The sequence below is a fragment of the Pelecanus crispus genome, chromosome 3, assembly GCF_030463565.1.
Source record: "Pelecanus crispus isolate bPelCri1 chromosome 3, bPelCri1.pri, whole genome shotgun sequence".
Taxonomy (NCBI): Eukaryota; Metazoa; Chordata; class Aves; order Pelecaniformes; family Pelecanidae; genus Pelecanus; species Pelecanus crispus.
This window is the reverse complement of record NC_134645.1, coordinates 56077126-56094946: the sequence shown is the minus strand read 5'-3', so window position 1 is coordinate 56094946 and position 17821 is coordinate 56077126.

Below are 17821 nucleotides of genomic sequence, written 5' to 3'. Positions count from 1 at the left end.
ATCAGTCAGACCTAATCGGATGGGGCCCATGATCATCTAATATGTAGAATCTGCCTTTAATTGACTCTAAACCGGGGGTTGCTGCAGGGGACCTTAAAGCAGCAGCACGGTACTGCGGTGTGCCTGAAGATCACGTGCTCTCCGCTGCTAACGGTTTGCGGCTTTGCTGCTCTTCAGGAGAAAAGGGCAGTGTATCTTCAGATGTGGGTCTCGAGTTCTGCACAGCTTGTGGTTTACAGCTCTTATTTCATAAGCCAGCTCCTAGCCAGACAAGCAACTGATTTCTCAATGACTCTTCTTTTTTTTTTTTTTTTTTTGTAACCCCTTCAGTGACAGGGTTCTCTGTCGCAGCGTTCCTTCAAACACCAGTGTAAGTATCTACCTGTTTATTCTGTAATAGTTTTTTGCCTTCTAGCATCATTAGACACCCCCCTTGTGTCAAGGAGAGCACAGGCTCTTGTGTGTTGTATAGATTCGGGAAAATTTTCACTGGGTGTTACAAGCAATAGCATGTATTTTCCCATAAAAACACTCTTCTTGGCTTATGATCTGGGAAACATAATACTCTTGTTCTCAGGTCTGAATTCAGCTAGCTACTAAACGTGGGGAGATGCAGCCTTGCTTGCATCTAATCTTTACAATCTGGAGATCATGAAGATATAGATGCTGTTACCTTTGAGAAGCACAGCAGTTTTTAAGGGAGCATGCAATTTGAAGGAACAAAGGAATTGTTGGGTCTTTAAATTTTGTTCCCTTCCTCCCATTTTCTTTTCCGAGTGGCACACAGACAAATAATGAATTAGTTCCCTGCAGCACTGTTCTCTTGGTTCACCCTCTAGAGAAACACTCTCCCATGAAAGAAAGCAGAGATCCTTTCACCCCTTTTTGAGATATAGCCCGTGGGTCTGACCACGCCTTCTCCCTTTCCAAGAAACAGACGTACCTCATATGGCAACACAGTGTAGTGAATCAAGAGACTTGGCTTTCCTGCATTAGAACTTATAAATAAGTATTGCTGTAGATCTACTAGATATTCCTACTATAAATCAGTTAAGTTTACATGCCGAGTAAATACATGAAGAAGAAAAGAGAGCGGGTTGAATGTATGCTGATCTCCCTCCAAGGGGAGAGTTTGCAGAAACAAGTTGCCTGTCTGTAATAACACAGGGTCACTCGCTGCTCAAAGCCCTTTAAAGACATCAATCAGATGTACTAGCAGTCAATTCCCATGAAGTGGGTTAGCTGGGGGCTAGTCTAACAAATCAGAGCAGCAAATTTTAGCTGTTTTGGTGCAGGTTTACAAGTTTCTGAGTGGCTGTAGATTGGGACAAACTCTCGCTGAACATGCCAATCTGGCCATTCTGACCTCAGCTGTTGCTTTTAGAATCATAGAATCGTTTAGGTTGGAAAAGACCTTTAAGATCATCCAGTCCAACCATTAACCTAACATTACCAAGTCCACACTAAACCAATCAAGGGTAGACTAGACTAAACCATGTCCCAAAGTGCCACGTCTACCCGTTTTTTGAACACTTCCAGGGATGGTGACTCCACCACTTCTCTGGGCAGCTTGTTCCAATGCTTGACAACCCTTTCTGTGAAGAAATTTTTCCTAATATCCAATCTAAACCTCCCCTGGCACAGCTTGAGCCCATTTCCTCTCGTCCTATCGCTAACTGCTTGGGAGAAGAGACCAACACCCACCTCACTACAACCTCCTTTCAGGTAGTTGTAGAGAGTGATAAGGTCTCCCCTCAGCCTCCTCTTCTCCAGACTAAACAACCCCAGTTCCCTCAGCCGCTCCTCATAAGGCCTGTGCTCCAGACCCTTCACCAGCCTTGTTGCCCTTCTCTGAACACGCTCCAGCACCTCCATGTCTTTCTTATATTGAGGGGCCCAAAACTGGACACAGTATTCCAGGTGCGGCCTCACCAGCGCCGAGTACAGGGCCACAATCACCTCCCTGCTCCTGCTGGCCACACTATTCCTGATACAAGCCAGGATGCTGTTGGCCTTGGCCACCTGGGCACACTGCTGGCTCATGTTCAGCTGGGTGTCAACCAACACCCCCAGGTCCTTTTTGGCCAGGCAGCTTTCCAGCCACTCTTCCCCAAGCCTGTAGCGTTGCATGGTGTTGTTGTGACCCAAGTGCAGGACCCGGCACTTGGCCTTGTTGAACCTCATCCAGTTGGCCTCGGCCCATTGGTCCAGCCTGTCCAGGTCCCTCTGCAGGGCCATCCTACCCTCGAGCAGATCAACACTCCCACCCAATTTGGTGTCATCTGCAAACTCCCTGATGGTGCACTCAATCCCCTCATCCAGATCATTGATAAAGATATTAAACAAGACTGGCCCCAAAACGGAGCCCTGGGGAACACTGCTCATGACCGGCTGCCAACTGGACTTAACTCCATTCACTGCAACTCTCTGGGCTCGGCCACCCAACCATTTTTTTACCCAGTAAAGAGTACGCCATTCCAAGCCATGAGCTGCCAGCTTCCCAAGGACAATGCTATGGGAGACTGTGCCAAAGGCTTTGCTAAAGTCCAGGTAGATGACGTCCACAGCCTTTCCATCATCCACCAGGAGGGTCACCAGGTCATAGGAGATCAGGTTGGTCAAGCAGGACCTGCCTTTCATGAACCCATGCTGGCTGGGCCTGATCCCCTGGTTGACCTGCACTTGCCTGTTGAGTTCACTCAGTATGAACCTCTCCATAATCTTTCCTGGCACTGAGGTCAGGCTGACAGGCCTGTAGTTCCCCGGGTCCTCCTTCCGGCCCTTCTTGTAGATGGGTGTCACATTGGCAAGCTCCAGACTAGGGAGTTGTTATTAATTGAAGTTGGAAGTATCAAAAGTAGTTCAGGTTATGCCTGTTCCTGCATATCTTCTGCAAGAAGTGGGGGGTACTTTTGATTCCTGTGAAGCCAGTTCAAGGTGGTGCAACCTGCCTCCTCACTGCCTCTGAAGAGCCATGTATCAACGTTGCCGAGTGGCTCTGAGGGCTGGCAGCTCAGAAAATCAAACCTGCCTTGCTAAGAGAGTGATAAAACCACAGCAAGGTCCCTATCAGCAGTTACAGCACATCTGCTTCTCAGTAGTACGAGAAACTTACGCTTTAGCCATAAAGCTTGAAAGGATAATTCCAACCCTCAATGAAACAAGATGTTAGAATTCAAGTTGTGAAGGTATGCATTAAAAGTATAGCCCTGCAAATGGAGCACTGCAGATCAGAATATATCTATTTCTGAGAACAATTTGATTTTTTGATACATTGACTACTTTTTTTACATGTTCAAGATTAAATATTTGGTTTTTGAGATAACATCTTGTATTGGGTTTGCGTGGCAAGGTTTTGGTAGCTGGGGGGACTACAGGGCTGGCTTCTGTGAGAAGCTGCTAGAAGCTTCACCCATGTCTGACAGAGCTAATGCCAGCTGGCTCCAAGAGGGACCTGCTGCTGTCCAAGGCCGAGCTGATCAGCGACAGTGGTAAAGCCTCTGGATAACATATTTAAGAAGGGGGGGGAAAAAAACCAACTGGGGACATAAACTGCAGCTGGAGCGAGGAGTGAGAATCTGTGAGTGGAACGACTCTGCAGCCACCCAGCTCAGTGAAGAAGGAGGGGGAGGAGGTGCTCCAGGCACCACAGCAGAGATTCCCCTGCAGCCCGTGGTGCAGACCCTGGTGAGGCAGCTGTGCCCCTGCAGCCCATGGAGGTCCACGGTGCAGCAGATATCCACCTGCAGCCCGGGGAGGACCCCACGACGGAGTAGGTGGATGTGCCCCAAGGAGGCTGTGACCCTGTGGGAAGCCCATGCTGGAGCAGGCTCCTGGCAGGACCTGTGGACCCATGGAGAGAGGAGCCCACGCTGGAGCAGGTTTGCTGGCAGGACTGGTGACCCTATGGGGGACCCATGCTGGAGCAGTTCATGAAGAACTGCAGCCTGTGGCAAGGACCCACGCTGGAGAAGTTCATGGAGGACTGTCTCCTGTGGGAGGGACCCCACGCTGGAGCAGGGGAAGAGTGTGAGGAGTCCTCTCCCTGAGGAAGAAGGAGCAGCAGAGACAATGAGTGATGAAGTGACCACAACCCTCATTTCCCATCCCCCTGTGCCGCTTGGGGGGAGGAGGTAGAGAAAATTAGGAGTGAAGTTGAGCCTGGGAAGATGGGAGGGGTGGGGGGAAGGTGTTTTAAGATTTGGTTTTATTTCTCATTACTCAGTTTTTATTGGCAATAAATTAAACTGATTTTCCCAAAGTTGAGCCTGTTTTGCACATGACAGTAACTGGTGAGTGATCTCTCCCTGTCCTTATCTCAACCCATGAGCTTTTTGTTATATTTTCTCTCCCTTGTCCAGCTGAGAAGGGGAGTGATAAGAGTGGCTTTGGTGGGCACCTGGCATCAGCCAGGGTCAACCCACCACAGTCCTCAGAGACACCTGCACCATACTGTCCTGGGTTTGGCTGGGATAGAGTTAATTTTCTTCCTAGTAGCTGGCATAGTGCTGTGTTTTGGCTTTAATATGAGAATAATGCTGATAACACACTGATGATTTAGTTGTTGCTAAGTAGTGCTGACATTAGTCAAAGGACTTTTCAGCTTCCCATGCTCTGCCAGGTGCACAAGAAACTGGGAGGGAGCATGGCCAGGACAGCTGAGCCAAACTGGCCAAAGGGCTATTCCATACCATATGATGCCATGCTCAGTATAGAAACTGGGGGGAGTTGGCCGGGGGGCAGCGATCGCTGCTCGGGGATGGGCTGGGCATTGGTTAGCAGGTGGTGAGCAATTGCATTGTGCATCACTTGCTTTGTATATTCTTTTTTGTTATTATTCTTTTCTCTTCCTCTGCTGTCCTATTAAACTGCTTTTATCTCAACCCATGGGTTTTACTTCCTCCCCACCCCCCATCCTTTCCCCCATCTCACCAGGGTGGGGAGGGTGAGCGAGCGGCTGTGTGATGCTTGGTTGCTGACTGGGGTTAAACCATGACACATCTCTACTCTGCTGGGAAGCTTCTCAAAGCGCCTCCTGTTGCTGAATGCCCATAGTGGAAGTCTTGCAATGGAGAAGCTCGACATTGTTTCATATTAAAAGAAATACTGTCACACCAGCCTGTTGTTGAGAAATTTATTTTTATCATTAATTTGGAGGAAAAAAACCCACCCCAAACCAACAAAAAACACTGTTCAATTATGCAAAAATGTCTACGGATCCATACATGGAAAAGGCAAAAATCTCTAAATATTCCCTAAAACATTGTTCTTACTGCTCACGGCTTCAGTGGTAATATGCCAGATACACACTGGCATTGGAGGAGAGCAGGATTTCTCTCCCTTAAAAGTCAAGGTATTCTTCTTATATAGGAGAAAATTTTATACAACTCCTATGTTTTCTAATGGTGCGAATCAACGATTCTTCTTAATATTAAGCATTCATTCAGAATAGCTGAAAACCTTGGTGCATCTTGGAATGGCAAGGTTGCAAATGTCTTGCTGGATGAATCCAGTGAAACAGTCTGGTGCTCAGTGTCAGCGTCACTCACCCCCTTGATGCGAGGTAGCCTAACAAGCCAGAATGGCTTTGGCTGTATCACAGCACCGCGGCTGGGTCAGAACTTTGTGTGCCGATGAAGCAACTGAGCAAATTTCCATATGCCTTAGACATGGGAAAAACCTGCTGTACAACTGCTCTGTTAACACATTTTTGTGGTGTTCTCTGTACACAGCAGCAGATCTGGCTTTTATTTTCTGGTTTTATCTCCCATTTTCCCATGGCTTCTCCCAACAGCCCCTCTCCACTGCTTGCTGTAGTCTCCACCACTGTAGACCCACCCCTCCGAAGACTAATCGAGGGGGCAGTGCATGAAATGCTGTGGCCATATTTCTTCCAACAACCCTTATGCTTAAGCAAGGGGGGTGATTATACCCAGTCCGACACAAGGGACGCTCAGAAGGGGAGCATTGTGTGGGCCCAGTCCCCTCTGTAAGGCAGGTGTGTTAAGGAGATACAGACCAGCAATGCTGGGGAGAGCACAAATCTCTGTATCTCTTGGTTTGCTGGAGGAGCCCAAAAGCAATGGGTTAGAGCTGTGCTGGAGGTGTGGCGTGGTGGGGATGGCTGACAACCGAGATGGCTGGCTCGCAGAGCTGGCCCTGGGGCTAGCCCATGCATCCCCTGGAGTGCTGGTGGAGAGCTACCCATGCGAGTATATGTAAGCGCTGCATATTTTGTTACAAAGGCTGTGGCTGAGCAGCAGGGAGGGAGGCAAGCTGCCTCTGAGCCCTACCTGTGCCCCCAGAGACACGTGGAGCTCATCAGGCAGAAGATGGCCAAGTGTGGCTGCAGGGCACAGGCTGGGGCAGGCAGAAAAGGGAGGCTCAGCAAGGACAGAGACTGGAAGGAGAAAATATGCAGGCAGAGATGATGGAAAGGAAGATTTTTCTTCTGGACATCCCCAGGGAGCTGTGAGTTTGGTGTGAGGCAGGAGGCCATGAAAAGCGGAGACCTTATCGCTCTCTACAACTACCTGAAAGGAGGTTGTAGTGAGGTGGGTGTTGGTCTCTTCTCCCACATAGTTAGCCATAGGATGAGAGGAAATGGGCTCAAGCTGTGCCAGGGGAGGTTTAGGTTGGATATTAGGAAAAATTTCTTCATGGAAAGGGTAGTCAAGCATTGGAACAAGCTGCCCAGAGAGGTGGTGGAGTCACCATCCCTGGAAGTGTTCAAAAAACGTGTAGACGTGGCACTTCGGGACATGGTTTAGCCTAGTCTACCCTTGATTGGTTTAGTGTGGACTTGGTAATGTTAGGTTAATGGTTGGACTGGATGATCTTAAAGGTCTTTTCCAACCTAAACGATTCTATGATTCTAAGAGTCATACTGCCAGGATGCCTGGGGGATGAGGGAGGGTTTATGCCTCATGCCTCACCCAGCTCATCTATGCTTTCTCTTGCTGCAGAAACTACCTTGTTCAAGTTTGTGGTTTTAACAGGTTTTAACAAAACCAGTACTTCAAGTATTGTGTGAGCACCTTCGGGCTCACCTTCAGGGCAAGAGCACCAGGCAGTCCCAGCTCTGAGGGGTACCTGGGCCAGCGTTGCTCGCTTTTAAGCACAGTCACTGCACACAGAACTGCTCCTGCCTGACATTCAGACCCCTACCCTGCAGCTTGGGCAGGGGAACGAGACCTGAATCCTTGGCGTGGGGGGATTCAAATGTGCCTTTCCTGTCAGCATCCTAACAAACAGGTGAGTAGTCAAATCCTCTTGCAACTTCTCCCCAGCCAAGTGAGCATATAGAGAGGAACAGACAGATGTTTCACCCAAGGCAAGATGGAGATGGGGCTGTCGCACCCCCTCCTCCCCATGTAGGACAGCGAAGGGCCCCCTCCAAACACAGGAGTGATTTACACTGGTACTCCTGTTTCTGGAGCAAGTGCGCCAAACCATAGAGCTATACAAGACCTTCTGCAGCCAAGCTTTAAAAAAAAATGGCAACAGCAAGTCTGTTGGCAAAGAACCTAACACCAGTGCTGTAAATTAGGCTTGCTTTTTAAATACCTGTGAGACGGCAATCTACAAGAGGTAATGGTTACAACTCAGGAGAAACAGATGGTGTCCTGGCAGAAACACAACCCATTAAAAAGAGAAAAAAAAAACCCCACACTGCTATTTAAAACATGAAAATGGGTTATTCAACACCACCCAGGCACACACAAATTGAGGAAATCCTAAAGTAGTTCTAAGTCTAGACCTGGTCCAACCCACTGGCACCCCTGGAGTTCGCCTGGGTTTCTAAGCAGTGGAATAGTAATCAGCAATCCTCATTCTGTATTTTAAAGTAATACAAACTATTTTATTTGTCCCATAAAACTTGGCACTAGTGATAGGACAGAGCTGTGGCATGTTCTGAGCTTGCTCTGAAAGATGCTGCTAGAAATTTCTGCTTTGCCTCCAGCTTTTAGTTACCAAAGGTCATGCTGTCTGTAATTTCTCATTGTTTAACAAGCTGCTGGCTTACAAGTGCAGCCAGCGTAACCAAACCAGGCAGTCATTCACTCACTCGCTGGAACTCATCTATCCTGTGCATGAAACATGTACAACGGACTTTGCCTTTCCTACATAAAAAAATACGAGGATTTGCAAACCCACAGGCTCCCACAGCTGCCTGCAGTGCTCAAAACTTGCCCCCTCCCCTGGGATGCGGGACTGAAGCAGCTTGATGTAATTGTTCCATAGGGCCGCTGGGTCATGGGAACTGATGCCACAGGAGACGTGCCGGCCTCCCGGGCCTCGGCTGCGGTCCTGCAGCCTCCAGCAGCTGGGCAGCCTCCAGGGGATGGGCTGGGGCTGGCTCCTCAGCGAGGGGTGTCCGGGGGCTGTCTGCAGTCAGGGGCATCCCTGTGGAGGGGGGATGCTCTCGCTCCACAGCTTGCATCGATGAATATCCTACATGTACCATAACTTAGCACAAGAGAAGAGCATGGTGACGGGGGACAGAAACACAACCACAGCTCCTTCTAATCCCATAGGCACCTGTCGCCATCTTTAGACTCCCAAATACTTGTACAGTCTGGCTGGCACCTCCAATTCCACACCCGCTCCCTACTGGGCTTAGCCTCCTTCACCTGCGTGCTTCCAGTGGTGTTCCTGCTGGAGGAGGCACCTGGAAGAACAAATCGTGCCTGTTGGCAGCTGCTGGCCCATGGTGGGGTCACATCGAGCAAGAGGCAGGGCTGCTGCTGCACAAAGCACTGCTCCGTCCCCTTGCTGCAGGCAGCTCCCAAGGAGGATGTGCTTGCCTGTCAGCTATTTTTATTAGCATTTGTGCTAAAGCAGTGGTCATGAACTCCTGGCACATATGCCAGGATTAGCAGCCTCACTGCTAGCAAGGCAAGAGTACAAGAGGACCCTGGTCCCACCCTGTCTTGCCAGTTGTTGGCCCCCGCCAGGTCCCAGGGTCAGCAAGCATAGGAGAGAGATGGGCTTTGCCTCTCCTCAATGGGGGAGAGGGGCTGGGAGAAGTTGGGTTTGAAAAGGATGGGCAGGAATAGCTGACTGGGAGCTGGAGGTGATGTGAAAGGCTTTGCTACTGCTGATCTGCAGGGTGAAACTGGGCTCCAGCCCAAGGCTGGAGATTTTGGCACCTTCACCTGCACATCACCTCCTCCTCACTGAAGGTCACCACTTCTCTCAGGGTTTCGCACATTCACCCGCTAATCTGCCGAAACAGCATAAAGCCCACGCAGCCCACCAGAGACAGGCAAGAGGGCTGCAGCAGCAGCCTACGTGAGGAGCTGACAACCTGCAGCAAGGGTCAGTGTTTCTTTCCTGCTACTCTCCTTCTCCAGCTCTGAAGTATAAAAATGAATGCGGCTTTCTTATAAGTATGGATTTCCCCACCCACAACACTTTTTCTAAGCATGGGGATGGTGTTCAGGGATGGTGCTCTGCTCTGTGTTCGCAGGTCTCTCAGACCCAGGCAGGTGTCCCGGGCCAGCTGAATACGGCCACGGTTGCCCCACTCTGCACCCAGCTCTCCACGGGCGCCAGAGCCAGCCTGGACCCGTGCCGGTGCCTCGGCACTGGGAAGCTTGCCTGTCCTCGGCCCTCTGCACTGGAGCTGGTTTCCCTGCCCCCTTTAGTCTGCTCAGCTGGCTTGTTCAGTTACGGGGCTGGGAGGAAATTTCCCTCAAATCACTCTGGCGGGGACCCTGTGAGATTTTAATTTTCTAGCCTGGGGAAGGGTGCCTAATTGGTAGGGTGGATTGAATGTTTTTTTGCTTCCTTCACTCCTCACCCCTGCAATACCCGAGCAGCAGCTTCCCATGCCGTAGCCACTTGCATTCTGTTTTTTGAAATGTTAAATGCTCTGTCTCATTAAAGTTTTGAGGATTTAGTCTTTTTTTTTTCAAGAAATCCCAAATTCACCTACAAATGGAGTTTCACCACAAAAATGGGGCAATTTTTGGTAAAAAAAAATAATATGGAGAGTTCACTTTAACTTTTCAAAACCTGCTTTTCTTTGCCAACAGAAAAATGTTTTGTTTCTGTCACACCATGGGTCTGACACCACCAGCCACTGCTTGTTTCACCTCTCCTTCAAATCCACTTCTGCTGAAGACTGGCGAAGTCTTTCTTGGTAATCTCACGTAGTGACTTCCTGTGTTTATAGTCTTCGTAAGTCTGAAAAACTCGTCCACCTGCAGAGTGCATCCCCTTGAGAGGGTCTTGTAACTAAACTCCTGGGTGTCCAACCTGTCCTGGCTCTGTTTCTGCTCTCACCGTGCCCTCCCTGTCCCACCCTTTATGCCTCTCTGAAGCGTTCTCTGAATGGCTTCTCCGAGCCTCATCCTCCTCTGTCCCCTGACACAGGAGACTGGGGGGTTTGCACTGCTGTTGGTGATGTTGAATGAAGCAGAGACGTAAATGAGCCTGAATGGCAGTGATGGAGGAAGTCTGCGTTTCACAGCGCTTGTGAGTCTGACAGGCACGGCAAAGATGAGGAACGCCATGACAGTGACAACAATGCCGAGGTCAAGCCTCATGGGGGGGCCCTGCTGCGGAGGCCTCTTTTGGATGGTAATGAACAAGATCAAATGGAGAGAACCATGAGAGGGGTAAAAATTAGGTAATTAATGATAGAAGTGAAGATAATTATTGCCTTGCTGCTCCCAGAGCCCTTGGCAAGCAGAGCTCGTGAGTCCTTCATTGGGTGAAATCCCCCATCGCACTGAGCAGGCAGGACAGGCTCCGAAGAAGAGCATACATGAGAGGGGCTCAGGCCGACTGCACCGGCGCCGTGTGGGGGACAGGACCCTCAGGCACCGCGCTGCACTGGCAGCTGTCAAAAGGAAGGAACCAGCATTGTACCCAGTAGAGAAAACGATGCCCAGCACCAAGTTGAGACAGCTGAGAAGCTCCCCTGAAACTGCAGGTGACTGCAGGTCCATTAGTGTTGGCATGGAGGTCACATAGGCAATGGCAAGATTTAGGACATACACAGTAAATTTGCTCCTCCTTATCCAGAAGAAATAGAAGAAACAGAAACCAGAGGATGATACTATTCCCACTGAATCCCAAAGTGGCAGTGGGAAGCACTCACCCGACAAAGACTGCCTTCAGAAATAACATGCTGTCTTCTCAGACTCTTGGATTCGGTTTCGTTAGGCTTTGCAGGGTCTGTAATGAGAAGATAACACAGTGTTTGACTGTGTCATGGTGCCACCTGAACCGAGAGCTGTTTTCTCTCTCGGCAAGCAGGGGATGTTCTGCCACCAGTTTGCATTACTGAACCTGATGGAAAAATATCATCTTATTATCAAATAGTTTAAAAATTCATAGGTATTGTAATTCAGAGAGGTTGCAAACAACTTAATTTCTCATGAGTCCAATGTATTAGGAACAGAATAGTCTCTGAACGTTACTTTAATTAAACAAATTACTTCATCAAAGGAGAAAAGGATTTATCAAACATCTCAGAGTTAAAGCCGATACACATTTTGTACTGTATATTCTATCACAGCTGTTTTACTGAGTGATTCCCAGTTCCCTGTTACAGCAGGGTTACAAAGCTCAGGCAGGAAAAGGGGAAGGTAAAACTAGTTTCTTGCAGAGAGAAAGCTGCTTGCTGGAGAGGACTTCTGCAAAGGTTAGAAATAAAATTCTGCAAGTTATGCAAACATCCAAGCTGACAGTATTGAGCTGATGGCACAGCAGAGATTCTCTTTTAAATAGCACTGCATGCAAAGAAATAACTAGAAAAAAAGAAATACGATGTGGGCCTGCTGATCTTACTTTTGTGGATGAGTATGAGGAATCCAGAGCCCCAAAGCAATGAAGGATGCGTCTTCTCTTGTGAGGAAGACCCAGCAAATGTGACCATGTTAGCAAATTGTCTGTATTACAATGTGCTTCGTCAGCTACTAAGTACTTTTCATGGAAACCAATCTGATAAAATCATAACTATAATCAAAGAAAAAAATCACCACAGCTAGATAAAGTCTTGTTTATGTAACTGAAAAGTTTGTAATTTTTTAGAGCACACAAAGTCATTGATCAAAATTATTTGTGTTAAAATGGCAATTAATGCATTGTGTTAATACATAAATATACACAACTGTATATACATAACTCACGGTATCATCTCATCTTGCGCCTTTTGCTATCTAGTGTAGTTTGCTCATATTCATATAGGCTTGGAAAAAAAGTACCAAGTAAAAATACCAAGCACAAAGCACCAAGCATCTTTTACCCCATTTATGGTAATAACAGCTGATAATGGTCGGTGCTTTGTGGGACTAGGGTCTACATTTTCCAGAGTCATGAACTTCATTGTAATTTGTCTCCAAGGATCTAACCGGGTGTGCAACACTGATCCCTCCAGCTCTGGTGTGCTGATTTCAATTGTTCTCTATATCCAACAGAAAAGGGGAGAGCTTGTTTGTTTTATAGGCTTGCGCTCCCTGAGGCTGTGTCTCCTTGCCTTGAGACATGGCCTCAATGGGTCTGTTGTGAGGAAGAGCTGGGTACTCTCAGCTCTATCACAGCGACCTTGCCCTGTCTGTCCTGGGTTATCTCCTGTCAACAAAGGCAAAGCACCGCCTTATCAGTCTGCTTTTAGAACAGGGAATGCCCAGAGGCATTTTAAAAGTATATAAATAAGAATAACCCCCTACCACTGCTCTTTAAAAATGAGACTATGAAAATTGGGGGGAAAAAAAAATTAAGTTTGGCATGAAACCTTCATTCTGGTGCATTTTATCTCTGAGTTTTGAATGAAATGGCAAAAATCCTTTGGGCTGTTTAAATACTTCTTTGTATACTCCATTAATTAAAAAGACTCAGAAAAATTTGAGTATTAGATGCCATTGATTTAAAACAGTAAGTCAACCATTATTACAATTCAAATTACTTTTCTTCTTTTGTAAGCAAAGTAGGCCAGGAGACATTTGCTAAGATTCTTATTTTATGCTTACAGCGTCCACAAAACATGAGCCTTGTGGCAGCCTCACATGCTTTTTTGGCTCCCTTGAAGGAGGAACTGTGGCATACACTTGCTATTGCAATTTTTTAAGGCTGCTCTGGTCTCCAGGAAATCTCAGGAGATGGTCGCCCTCTTTCTCAGAAAACTCTCTTGCTTGCAAGACTTGCAAAATGAAGCAAATGGGATGCTGAAGGCTCCACTGGTCATACAGGAATTGAAAGTCCCAGACATACCCATGAACTAGATTAAACCTAAATAAGCAACTTTATTAGTACCATTGCTGCAGACACAGAACTCGAATCCAGAATTCCCAAGAGCAGAACAGATGCAAAGAACAATATACTGCGGGTTGGTTTTTTTTTTTAACTAAACTGAAGTGAGATCATTAATGTGCTGAAGTAAGTGGGAATGCAAGATTAGAAGGAAGCTTTTACTTTCCAAAGCCCAATTTCTTGTTATTACATAAAAAACCCCAACAAACCATATTTAAGCTGATCATAGTCCTTCCTAAAAGTATTCAGGATTTTCTGCCCATTCTTCTCCCAGCTTGTCCAGAAACCATGGTTCTCTGACAACCAGATCAGTTTCCAGCCCACATGCTAGAGGTGATACGATCTTGTCAGCCAGGCCAAGGCACTCTGACACTTTTAGATAATGTCTGACATAAGTAACCATGTAATTTCCTAACTGGAGGAAAAAAATGTGCTTCATGGGCAGTTTTCCTCAGTTTTTCAGAACAAAAATGTAAGACAAGATTCAAGCATGTTTCAGGCTAGGTCCTGTTCCCAGTCAAGCCAAGGGGTGAGCTTTCAATGGGAGCTGCTGCTGTAATTAAAATGTTTAAGATACATGCTTAAAAATGATTACTTTAATCTTGAATAATGCCAGCATGCTAACGTTTGTGGAAAATGGGTAGTTGTGCATGTGAAAAATTGCACATGTTCAGTGGCAGCCAATGTGCTTGTGGTGAGGAGAACCCCGGCTGATCCAGCTCATGACTTCTTCACCAAGAGGGTTACTGATGTCTCATGGTCTGTAGATGAGCCGTATGGGAGGAAGAGTGAAAGGCAAAGCTAAGGCAAGCTCGGACAAGCTCCAGGGTTGACATCATAACTGGAGGGACAGCACAAAGCCTCCAAAAAGGTAACATTTCCTCAATGCTCAGTAAATCTAAAGGGTTGAGATGAAAGAAGGTTTTCTTTCCTGCCTAAATTAGGAAAGCGAAGAAACTTCTGAGATTTCTTGTTTCATGTGTATGTTTGTGTCCTGGAAGACCTGTACCAAATAAAGACTTCATGTAAACAATTGGACAAAAATAAATCATCTGTCTGAGGTAGAAGCAGCACATTGTAAGAGGGGGTGAAGGCAGCATCCTGGAGCCAGCGGGTGATTTTGGAATGAGCATGTATAGAGAGAAGAGCTCTTATTGCTGGTGGTGTGACAGGAGAAGGGCATGAAGCAGGTTATGATTAGACTGAGTGTGGAGACCTGCTGGGTAGAAATCTGATGATGGGATGTGGCGGGGAGATGCTGAAGATGCGCGCTCTCCATACTAGTTTTACTCGTGCTTTGAGGGCTCTGTCTGCACTGAAGTAAAGGAAAAAGTCACATAGCTTATTTCCTTAGAGGTTTTTCCCTTTCTATCATTCTTCTCTTTTCATTTCCCCATCTCTCAAGCCTTGTCTGGCACTTCATGTGGCCACAAGAAGGAAGTTAACATCTCAAGGGAGAGCTGCAGAGCACATAGGTGATGAGAGAAGGGGCAGAGCAAAAAAATAATCAAGAAACAGGCATAAAGGAAGAAGAGAGGAAATTAAAAAAAAAAAAGCTGTGGACATTGGCGTAATATGGAGGACAAAGGAGGCACAACAGTCATTTTAGCGTTGCATATTCTGCTCCTTTTGCTTGGTCCAATTCAATGCAGAGCTGAAAGTTTGAAGCCAATGCCATCGCAGAAATACTATTTTAAGGTCTGTTTGTTTTCAAATGAGCTGTCAAACAGACGATTTGGCAGCCCAGGCCTTTGCCTAGCCCCAGGAGGGCATCTCTGGCTTCTACACCCATCAGATTGTGAAGTTATCCAAGAGTAGAAGGGACCAGGGCAGAGGCCCAAAAAGAAAATACTTCCCCTCCCTTCCTCAGAAGTGTTTCCAAATCCTCATCTGAGAGAAACAGCTTGGCTTTGGCATATGAGAAAGAAATGACCCTGGAAGGGAGGGGCCACCTGTGCCTATTCCAGAAAGATTTTGACTCTTACGCAACGGTTTGTATGGAAAGAAAGGCTTTTCAAAGCAAAACCATGTAATTCGCCTTGTGGTGCTACAACAGCTATGTCCAAGAGCAATACAAGGGGCTGATCTGCTTGTGATAGGAGGGTATATTTGAGATACGTGAGGAATAAGCGAAAATATGAGTATTGCCACTCTGGAAGATCGTGCCGGTTCCTGCAGTCAGGGAATGCTCTTGGCTGTGAATTAGGGCAGAGAATGTATCTCCTGTTGCATTAACATAAAGGCATGTTTTTGGAAGCCAGAAGGTATAATTAGGCTTACTCAATCACGTTTCCACCAGAGGAGTCTGTTTCACCACTGACACAAGGGGATGAATGCTTGAAAAGCCTGGCCTTGTTTTGCCTGGCACGACATGCCTTCAGGAAACCCGCACCTATAGTTTAATGATCATCACGAGAAAGATTTTCATTTGCAATTATGGGACAGACAGTGCCACCCCCTCTGCTGTTTCTTCCCAGCTGATGAAAATGTGAAAACTGAAGCATTTAAGCCTTGATTGAATGAAGTGCCTGAACACAGGCTTGAATTTAGGTGATGTGATTTAAGCCATGCGCTTACACCAATTGAGCTTGCCTTTCAGAAGTGTTAGTGGTTTGTATACCATACAAAGCGTTTGTATTCAGAGGCTCCACCCTGATCCCATCCTCAGGTACACATACCAGCTTGCCTAAGTAGCTGAGAAGATGCAAGAACCCCCTGTAAAACTAGTTAGCTGGGATCAGGAAGCACCCTATAGCCTGGGGCTAATTCCCTGTTGTTTGGCTCACAAATCCTGTACTGTAGTTTAACTCTGCCAAAACAGGATTAGTAGATGCACATGGAGACTATCACAGGTGGATAGGAACAAAAAATGCATGTTTACAGGTCCTGGCCAGCATCCTCCCATATTGCCTCCTCTGTCACAGCGCAGTCATCAAACTGATGGTCATGATCCAAGAGACATGGACTCCAGTGATTTGTCTGCCACGAGAGGGATGAACCCCGCTGCCTCGTCATCCTGACATGGTGCTGTGTGTGGCTGTCAGGGTAAGCAGCCACTGTCTCCACGGCTCTCCTGGAGCTCCCCATCACGTACAGATCATCGCCAGCGTATGGAGGCAGGAGAGGGTGAGTGCCATGACCTCCCTCATCAACACTGTGCAGGGGTAAGACTGCTGGTAGACCCTTCAGCACCAGCTTCAGAAATTCATTCATCTGCACCGTGCCCGGCACCAGGGCAAGCCGTGGCGGTAGCAGGCAGGGCAGGTAGCGCACACCAAGGACGCCACGGTGGCTCTGTGCTGGATGTCTGCACCTTGTCTGCAGGGCCAGTGGGGCACTGCTGGCCCAGAACGGTGGTGACCTGCCAGCAGATGACTGCTTTGGGACCACTTCCTTGCTCTGTACTTCTGCAGTTCTGCTCCTCCCCTATTAATTCCAGTATATCATTTATTTGAAAAGGTGCAGGCAGCCTATCACCTCTCTGTCGCCTGTTTCAGGACTCTGTCCCTGGAGTCACCTGGCAGCTCTGAAGGACGGCACTTGATCGCTACGTGGTGTCAAAAGACAGCTCTGGTGTTAGTCTTCAGCTGTCACAATGTCTCCAAAACTTACCAGTGAAAGAAAGAGATACAGTCCATCTAGTTATTTTACTAATTTCTTTACCTGCTTTTTTAATTCTGACTAATAGGGTTTCTACACCATCAACTATATTTTAGTCTCTTACTGATTCTTCCGTCCCCCATCCCTGTCCTCAAAAAAATAACACCAGAATCTAAGCCCTTCTTCACCTGGGAGAGTAGTGAGTTTAATTTTGGCAAGATGTGTGTATGTGTATAAATATTATGCATATTACATACTATACAGTCATCTGGAGTATTGGTACATTCAGCCTGATGAGGAGGCACTGTCTAGCTCTGTGACTGACACCTCATTATCTCCTTCCATCAATCCATATTTGGAGGAGTACTAAGGAAATAGCTTTGCTGAGAATATCTCAGATCAGAGTCTAATTTCTTTGTACCGCAGCAGAACAGCCCGCATGACAACGTAGGTGGAGAAAATTCAATCTGTTATGGGTATTAAGTGTACCTTGAGTCATGCGTGTAAACTCTGCTCCTAAATGAGAATGTATCTTTCTATCAGTGGGAACGTGGGCGCATGTAAACCACAACAAGGTATTAAAAGATTAGGCCAGGAGCTGGGAGAAAAAAATAGATAGGACAGTGAGGCAGAGAAACAGGACAGATGAGCTGCCAACCTTCTAGCTTTTTAACCCAAGTGCCTCGTGAGCAGTTAAAGTGCAGATACGCACTTCCTTGCCAGGGCTATATCCCACGGTTTTTACTGGGACTGTGTTGGCTAGGGGGCTGGCGGTAACCTGAACATTTCTGTGCTACCCTGGCTCTCCTCTGCACAGCCAGCTCAGCCCCCCTCCACCTCACCGTGGGTGCGCAAGCAGACATGACTGCCCACCTGCGACATGCCCCGACGCCCTTCCTGCGGCTGGCTCCACTGTGGCCAGCAGCACCTATTGCATGGCCAAGAGCCACACAGAAAT